Below are 10154 nucleotides of genomic sequence, written 5' to 3'. Positions count from 1 at the left end.
TATATATATATATATATATATATATATATATATATATATATATATATTAGGGCTTGGCCGATAATGCTAATTGTCGCGATATCGTTTTATCGAGGAAAATTATAACAAGAGTTTGATAAATGTTCGATATAATGTTTATGCATTTGTTATGTTTATGCTCATTGCCCATATTTTACATATATTTTTCCTTTACTACCATCTAACCCTCACTTAAAGTTAATCTTTCAAAGCTTAATGTAATAACACTGTTAAATGTAATCTTTAACAAATATGATTATACAAAAGCTTAAAATGGCAAAGCAGTGTATTTTAATGTTTGTTCTAATGTGATGCCTTTACTTAATATATGCTTCCACTGAAAGTGTATTACTCAAAATCTGTTCGTTTATAAACTGACCGATGAGTCTGCCACAGATAGCACAAGCTTGTATTGAATCTAGAGATTAAATACGATTCTGAATTTGGAGATGCATGTAGTCCAGGTACTATACTCTGTCTGTGTTTTCTGTAACGGTGTGGCTGTGAGAAGTGTTCATACGATCACGTATTCACCCTTACAGCTTGATAAAGGTTCATTCATTCATTCACCTGGCCTGCTGTTCTGGCCAGACATCACGCCGTTTTAATCCAGCGCTATGGTGTGTGTTTCAAAACCAGATTGTGGCTGTGTAGTGTCATGGACCTCAGGGGCTAGAGACTCAGTCCCCTCGGGTAAAGGCCAATTTCCCCCAGAGCTCCCTCCTCACTTCCTTACCAGCCCCTGGAGCAGGAGCGCCTGAACAACACTACAAGTTCAAAGAGTCAGTAGTGCACAGCCAGAGCAGCACAGGTCAATTGGCCCTACAGGCAACAGCACTGCTGTCTTAAGTAAATAAACCTTTGTGCAAAGCTCCATTTTGCAGCGTATTTTCCTAACAGGTTTTCGAATGTTAACCTTTATGACGTGCAGGTAAAAGACGCTCATTGTCCCAGTAAAATGGCACTGTATCATCCTCTATCAATGTGGAGCGTTTTCTGGGAGGTCCCACATGTGAAATTTAATCAAACTGTGGAACTAAATTGATTTTTTTCCCCTCATATGTGCAAATTTAGCTCAAGAGTCGCTCTTGCCCCTTACAAGTCAAACGTCATTTTGAATGAAATTCGTACGCTTTGAAGAACATAAGTAAGCTGATGTCAGATTGCAGCCTGAGAGGCACTGCTGAATTTGCTTTGACATTTCCTTGGCTAGAGAAATTTAATAGAGCAGGGCCAGCTTTGTGCCAGTAACAGAGGAATTATGGGATACGAGCCCTGCGGGTATCAGATCAAGGGAAGTATGACACATATAAAGAGCACCAGTTAACACTGGGGCAAAACAATAAATGTAAGCTTACAATAACAAGATATTTAAGTTATAAAACAAGGTTGCCTTATGTTCAAATGTTTTACAATAAGGTCGATGCTAAAATGACCAGGTCCTGGGATAAATTTAATGGGGTCTCTCTGGTTGAAGCTCACTGGCAATGACGCTTAGTATAGTAAACTGTGGTTTGAGATAAAATAAAGCAATAAGCTATGAGAAGGCATCCATTGCAGTGACTTCAGTGCACATGGAAGGCATGATATAAAGCAGTAGCAGGAATATTATCAAATAAACATGTCCAATAAATATTTTAATTTATTAATCATCATTTTCATTGACAGATAATCAGTGTTGTTTTAGCATCGAGATACTACTATAGTTTTTATTAATATTTTAAATTCGTTTTTATTTTTAGATTTTCCATTTTAATTTTAAAGTTGGCAATTTTGTTGTCATTTGTCATTATTACCAAAGCTGCAAGAGCAAAGAGACAAAATATTCATCCTGGCAGTCAAAATTTTAATGCTTAGCCAGTCAAGGCCAAGTTTTTCTTCTTAGACTCACAATTAGTTCAATTTCATGTCAATCATTAATGGTGTTTGCTAATGTACGCATTAATAAACTCTAGTCATACAACTTAAGCAGAGGTTCAAATTTAAATGTACACTTTTAGTGGACAATTAAACACAACTATATACTATAGGCTATAATTGGAGTGACTCAATCCATATCTAAAAACAGACCAGCTAAAAAGTATCCCAAAACCATGAGAATGGACCAACATGTTGCTGTTTGGCCTGATGTTTTGTCTAAATCCATAAGTGGCTATTTTCCTTTGAACATCTATTTGTGATGTGGTTCAATTAAAGGAATAGTTCTCCAAAAATGACAATTCTTGTATGACTTGCTTCTGCAGAACACAAAAGAAGATATTTGAAGAACAATGGGTTCCAAACAACGTTGGACCCCATTGACTTTCAATGGAAGACATTTCTCCAAATATCTATTTTTGTGTTCCACAGATGAAAGAAAGGCAATGTTTTTTGGAGCGATTTTTGGGTGGACTATCCCTTTAAGGTCTAGCAAGTCAAGCGCCATTGTTGTCACTGAGCCAAAAGTGTTTAATTGCAAAATTCCCCCTATATATTCAAAGGTGCGGAGCGATCCACAGACTCCCGCAGGAAATGTCGACAGTGGTGGCGGTGACCTGGGCCGCTTCACAGGTCCACGCAGGGAGGCTGGAGTCTGGAGGCTGGGCCCGGGGGCTCGTGGCAGCACTAGTTCAGACCTCAACAAAGGAAATGGAGGTCATTGTTGGTCGACTCTGCCCCAGCGCAGGAAGCACGCTTTGGCAGCGGAAAGAAATCCAATACTGGACTTTCACAAAGCAACAGCCTGCACGGGAGTCCATGGTGCTAAAACACTCAAACAAACTAGCTCATTCTCATTCCCATACTGTCAATATTCCTATTGTTCGCCGCTGACTTTGACAGGATCAAATAAATATTTGAGGTAGCGATGTGCACAAACCGTTTGTTGCCTGGCGTTACCTTATCGTTCAGTCATAGTACACGATGTTTTGAAGCATGAGCTATGACCTGTTCGGAGATCCCCCAGAACCTGGACCTGCTGCCCGCGTGATATGTTGAAACAACCTTTTGATTGTGGTTTTGTCTTGGTGAACGTGGCTTGCTGTAGTTTTAACTCTTTGTTGCATCTGTTTACGACAAGACCGCATGTTATATGTTTACTTGAGGCTTTCTCCTCGTCTCTGATCTGGCGTGTTGAGAGGCGCTTTCATGTTTCCACTTAAAATGGCCTCTCACTCAAGTGGCTTTGAACTCACATGCAGGTCTAAGTAAAATACACAGTCTGTAGACAAGCGCTCCAGATGTCACTGTGTGTAACAATACATGCATATTGCAGGATAACGCAGCACTTGATCCATACAATAAGTATAATGGGTCCTGGTTTTTAATGGGATTAATGTCATGTGTTTGACAGGACAGACTGATTTTACTCATGCACACATGCAAACTCAAATGGCGGTTGGCAGAATACAAGAAACACACTGAACACCTTGACAGTCTCCACTAAAAAAATACTATGACTGTAATAAAGTACAACTGTGGTACAATTTTGAGATGCTCATGCTTTGGTACCATTTGATTTACATGATACATGGTATTTACATGGCATTTCATAAGATATAGTTTTACCATCATTACTAAATAAAAAAGTACCATGGTGATGTCATGGATTTTTAGACAATTAATGGTAATAGCATTGTAATCTTTTGTAATACTTGGAATATGTACATATCGTGGTAACCATTCAGTACCATGGCATTTATCAAAATATCATGATTACCATCAATAGGATGGTATTATCATGATATTTGGACATATAGCATGTTGTACCATGGTATTCTTAGAAACACATTGGAGTACCAAGATATTGTGGTCATGAATTAATCATTTGTTCCCACAACTTCTTAATTTGTTTTCTTGTTTTAGGTAAATCAGGGCACACAAACTGGTCGTTTAAAAAGAGGGAACAAATTACAGCGTAGCCACAATTTAACCAAAGGTAAGGAAGAAGTTAGTAAAACATGGCCACGATTTAACAAAAAATTTTAACTAATTAATAAAACATGATCATGAATTAATAAGTCATGTGAATTCTTAATCCATAGTTACAATATACATTTTTTCCTCACATGTCATGTGTGAAGCTCTATATCGAAATTGCTCATAAGTAGTCTGGTAACTTTTAAACCAATTCATACAACTCTTATAATACTAAGTTAATAACACTTTTTATGATATGAGTCCTTTCAAATCTGAAAGCTTTATAGTCCCCACTCATTGTAATTGAATGGAACAGAGCAACCACATACTTCAAAAGGTCTCCTTTTGAGATTCACAGATGAAAGTAAGTCAAAGGGGTTTGTAACAACACCTGAGTAAATGATGACAGCATTTTTATGTTTAGGTGAACTGTCGCTTAAAGTGGCATGTGTAAGGTCATTACAATACACACTCTTCTACTCTATGGGTGGATACACATTGTACAAAATAATGGTGGTTAGAATGATAAGGGTCTTAAATATATCAATTAATGTAAAATAAGTTGATGTTGTTGAGAAAGTTAATAACTAAATTCCACCAAGCTTTCACCTCAGCTGACACACGCACCATCCTTGGACCTCCTGCTGGGATTTAATTTCCAGTATATCCTTTCAAAACAGACACTTTCCGACGTCTGATAACTAATGGTCACTTCGCTCTGTGCATTCCAAACAGCGTGTTAAGTGGCTTTTCTGTTGTGAAAAGGCTCGTTATAGCTTTGCCAGAGCTATCCATTTAGTCACTCTTTTCACAAGTCAAAATGAGGTGCTACAACTGGGACAAGACCACACCTGAGCAACGGCAGAAAACGGTCTACTTTAGCTTGTTTATCAAACGCGCTCTCTCGCAATAACCGTTATTTTGGCGCGAATACGCGCGTGTTGAAATTGAAAGGTACACGAACGCTTGTTTATTTTCTGAATTGGCTGCATAATGCGATATTGCGCTGGGCAGAAGTTAAAGTTTTAGAAAAGTGTCAGTGCGTCACAAATCGTTTGCAAACCGTTACTGAAGTATGTGATGACACGCGACGTCTAAACGCATCACGGCCTTCCTGCAGGTGTCTCCATGCTTTTCCAAAGATTAATTGCAGAGCTCCATCCACCGTATGCCTGTGGCAACATAACCGTTTTTACATGGCAATTTTGCTGCATCCTCTGGAGTGTACGCATGCTTTGGATGCAACAAGCCTGGCTGGAGGCTCCATACTTGACTTCATATTGTATATGGATAGATAAACAAATAGCGGAGTGATTGATTACTCATTAAAAGACGTTCCAGTGAATGACAGACCCAGCTGTTGACAGCTGCAAGGGGATGTGGAGGAGGGCAGCTGATGAGGGCATGGGGCTCTGAATTTGAAAAGGAGGAAAACGGGCCCTGCGGTAGAGATCCTCTTGGGCCAGCCCTGTGTTTGTGTTGGCTTGTGACCAGCCTCCCATTTCTCCTTCTGAGATACAGCTTTCAGGACTATTTACAGCCCTGGCCACAGTGTTCGTGCAAGCTCCAAATCCTTTTCTCTCTCTCTTTTTTCCCCCTCTCTCACTCCTTACCCTCATTTCTTGTCAGAGGGGCAATGTTATATATGACATTGTTTGTTGAAACTTCAACCTCGATTCATTGGTTTCACTCAATAAAGGGAGAATAATCACAATATCCTCAGGCAAGACATGGTCGAGGATGAACTGAGATGTTCAGGGGATAGTTCAGCCAAAAATTAAACTTCTTGTCATCATTTATTCACCCTCATGAAGAAACACATAAAAGGAGAATTTTTGAAAAACCATTATCATAGTGACCATGTCACAAAAAAAAAGCCAAGAACCAAGTAGTCTATGTAAATTTTATTTTTAGGTTACACAAGAAAATAATAAAAGTATACAGGTTTAGAATGACATTAGGGAGAGTAAATGACCGGTTTTAGTTTTTTTTCAGGTGCATTGCAATTAAATGAGCTGTATTCCAGAGATTGTCCCATCTTTCCATCCACTCCTTTGATTTTTCCTTTCCTTACTGAGATGGAGTTACATCATAGACATAGGCTCTCCAGCCAATGTATGCGATCATCAAACAAACCTCTACAGTTTTTTTTATTCAAACTATTTGCTGTCTTTCTATACTGACATGTTCCTGTAGGGCTATTTCCTTGATTTCTCCAAAAATCTTGGCACCGTCTTGTAGGCAGCAGCCTATATTTGTTGCTCCCAAGCAAACGTATACAGCGAGATCTCATGTCGGCTCACTGGTTGGCACTGCGCTGAATGCTCCTCGAAGGCAGTTGCTCATTTCTCATACGTATCTGCCTACATGTAATTTTAATGCATTTGTGTATGTGGTTTCAGGGCTTTTGGAGAGAGCGCTAAAGGGGAGGAGGTGCAGGATAGAGACATTCTTTTTCTGTGCGCTCATCTAAACAGATTGAGTTAAAAGCTGTGCAGAGTGGTGCGGCCGCGCTGCTTTGGTGGTACGTATCTGACTCTGCTCAGAGCTGGGCTTGAGTTTCCTATGGATGTCAAGGTGTGTTAAGCTTTCCCTGCAACTCGAGTTTCCCGGGCCGTGGTGGGCCATCAGTCACTGTGGAACACCTCCTACTCCAAGCCTGGATCTGATCCACACGCTTCTGAGCTCTGGGAGTCCCAAACCCTTCACCTTCTAATGTCCATTTTCAAGACTTTCTTTATCTTTAATATTTCAATAGCTGACCATAGTTCCAATCCATTTCTTTAACTACAAGTATGTTTGTTTTAAAGTAAAAAATATATGGTATAAAATATATGGTCACTTTCCTACTGTTTCTTAATTGTCCTGCAAGTTCAACCCTGAAGCTTATGTAGTGATGGATTATGGTCTTAGCCGATCCAGCCAAAGTTCTTTGGTTAACCAGTATCACCAGATAGACCATGCTGGTCAACCATCTAGACCAGCAGTGAACCAGACTGTAATTTAAGTTCTTCAGTTCTTCACTGAAAACCTTCTGCTTTGCTGCAGCTCTTTTGAGTTCTTTCATGAACCTAAGGTTCTCCAAAGTTCCATAAAGAATCTTTATTTCTAACCTTCTCATGTACCTTTCCTCTTTTTCTTTCTTGCATCTTCCCTTAATTTCCAGGTTTTATTGAATCATACGGTCTTGACCGCCACGTCATTCAGAGCTTCTGTGGAGTTTTCCAGCTGTATTGGCTCTGCGACATTATTTAGTGGTTGTTTCATTCAGTAGAATGTTTCTGCGTGCCGCCCAGACGTCCAAGTAAAGCCACAAGTCAAAGCACTTATAAAAGGAGGTGTTTTTGTTCCAGGTAACCACAGGATAGTGTGGGTTGGAAGAATCCTGTTTACTGCTGAAAGCCACACTGCTGCAGCTGCTCACTGGGGACAAGCGGCAAATCCAGGGAAGTCAAGAGCTTAGTCACTGGTTGGACGACACAATAGTCTTGGCGGTTGGCATGAGAATGCGAAAGGATCTGGATTGTCCAGCGCATTGTCTAGAGAGACCTCTGCACACTGTAATGAAGTCAGAATTCCTCTGTTTATGATAGATTCACTCAGCCATCCTGGAAATCAAAAGAAGGATGTGAGGATCAGTTTGTCCTCGCGCTGTGTGTCGGTGTGTTAAAGGTTCAGATTATATTTACACTGCAGACCTCATTCAGTGACAGGAAGGCTGGAAGTGTTTAGCTGGTAGAAGGATCCTGAATCCAATTCCATTTTGTCACTCAATGTAAAGGTCAGTGCTTCTGACATGATTACAACCATATTCATCGGGTCTCATGACATCATTCTTGTTTACCGTGACCTTTCTGCCCTTTCCACTTCCACCAGCTATTTAGATTAACGCCAAATGACAACAGATCTCATAGAGATCAACAGCCAACAGAGCTTGACTTACAAATAATGGTTCAAAATATATGGGGTTTTCGTAGACATAATTGCTGAAACTAAATGAAAATTCATTTGACACAAATTCATTCAAGAATGTTTGAGGGAAAATTGGAAGACTTCTATACTATCAGAGAGTAAAACCAAACCTCACCAGCTACCATTAGGGGTAGGAATGCACTGAAATTTGGCCAAAATTCAGAAATTAAGAACTAGCTACCTTTTAATTATTTTAACCTCAGTGCGACAGGAATTTGACAGAAAGAGAATCTTTTCATTTGGCTTGACAAACTTTGCTTTTCTTGTTCAAAATTATTTAATAATTAGGTAATATTAATTTCTTAATTTAATTTAATTCTACTTTCTTACAGGATGATCTCTAATGAATGGTGGGACAACTTCTTGGGGGCGAACACACACAACCCCTTCTCCCCCACCACCACCCTTCATGGGGCCCAGCCATGATTCCTTACATTCAAATTCAAATGGCAATTCTGCTTCCTGTTTGTTACAATTGAATTATGAATGGGATACAACCCTGGTAAATGTAGTTTGACGGTTCAGGCGCATGATTAAATTTTTTTTTTTAAAGTGAGTACTTGTATTAAATTACCATGTTAAATTGGCAGCCATGGTTTATACTGTACACTTATTTTACAAGTCATTGAAGCCTAGTTATTATTGTAGTAATGCCAATTGAAGAAAGAACAAGTGATTATTAAATAATTCATACTTCTCAAATTTGCATTTTTGTTTTTGAGTGTTGGCTTAGTGGGCTTGGTTAAGCATTTTAATTTTGGTGCATCACTAATTAGGGTTATCCATGTGACTTCTTGTAATTAGCCAATAACCCAGACAGCAACTCGTGTTGGCCCAGATCCGGCCCACATCTATCCCGCATTGATTTCACACAGGCCAGATATGGGCCGGATCTGGGCAAACACTATGTTGCTGTCAGGGAATCAAACAATTCTGAGGGGAGATTGGTTAACCAATTAGTGGATGTGAGCGGCAAAGACAGTAGCTGAGGTTTGAAGCAGAACCCCACCTTGTAAGTGAGTCCTCAGCTCATGCCAGGCAACCGCGTGGTTCGGGTGTTATGTGTGAACATTGATGTGATGTGATGTGATGTGAGTGAGAGATGGAGTCCAGTCCACCCGTCCAACTTCCTGAACACAAATAAGCACCTCACTTCCACGTTTGCCTTGCCTGTTAGTGTCCAGCCGTACACAACTCAATTACAACCACCATGGCTTTAATTGTGTATGCGGTGAGTTTACGAATAGAAAGTAAAATAACTTTTTGCAAAGAAAAATAAACGACGGGGGATTTTTCCTGAGAGGAAATCTTTAGTTTACTATATGACATGTTTCTTAATAGTGCTAAAGTGTTCTGTGTTCTTTAAATAAACAATGGGGAGTTTTGCATAGAGGGGCATGAAAGAATGCAGGATTTCACTGCTCCTCGCACACATGTCAGCAATTTGGCTGCCTTGTGTATTTTGGATGTTAAAAAAAAGCAGCATTTCAAAGTAAACGAAATAGGGAGAGTCTTATCCGCCTGGCAGCTGCGCTCTGTATGAAATTGCTTTCAGCTGATACTCTGCAGCTCAAACTTGCTTGGGTAATGTCAAGTGATGCATTGCAATACTGAGAAAACAACACAGACAAAAATAAATAAGGGGAGAGAAAATGGTGGAAAGTTCCTGCTTATCCTTGGCCTTCACCTCTGAGACCCTTGTTCTGCATAGTCCATCTAGGACTGAGACAAGTAGTACATAAAAAGACAAGACCTGGATAGGAGTACGAAGGCATTTATTTTGCAGTGACACTGTGATGAATCTTTAAATGGCACATGTACTGTAGAAATGTTTTTTTATCAATCCATTTTAGTAAAGATATTTAAAATAAATAAATTAACATAATTTTACATTTCAATAACAGATTTGTTTGGTATGCCAGTATCACTCAAGTGAAAATTACCCCACTGGGGGAACTACCCCATTTTGTGGATTAATGTTATATACAATGTCAATCTTTTATTTATGAAGTCGTTTTTCTAAACACAACAAAAATACAGAACCTTTGTTTTATTTTTGTGTTTTTTTCCCCAGTCGACAATAGCTTTTTTGTCTTTTCCAGATCCCTGTGCTTGAATACATTTTATATTTATTCTTTCCGTATATTTTTGACATGTTTGTTTTGACTCTAAATCCAGACAATGATAATCCATAAAGTGTTGCATGTCGCAATGCATGTGGGATTGTTTCCATGCCCTGCATCCCAAAACCTCCCCCTTGGACCTGA

Source organism: Sinocyclocheilus grahami, unplaced genomic scaffold (genome assembly GCF_001515645.1).
Source record: "Sinocyclocheilus grahami isolate Dianchi unplaced genomic scaffold, SAMN03320097.WGS_v1.1 scaffold234.1, whole genome shotgun sequence".
NCBI lineage: Eukaryota > Metazoa > Chordata > Actinopteri > Cypriniformes > Cyprinidae > Sinocyclocheilus > Sinocyclocheilus grahami.
Note: the sequence above shows the minus strand (reverse complement) of the source record.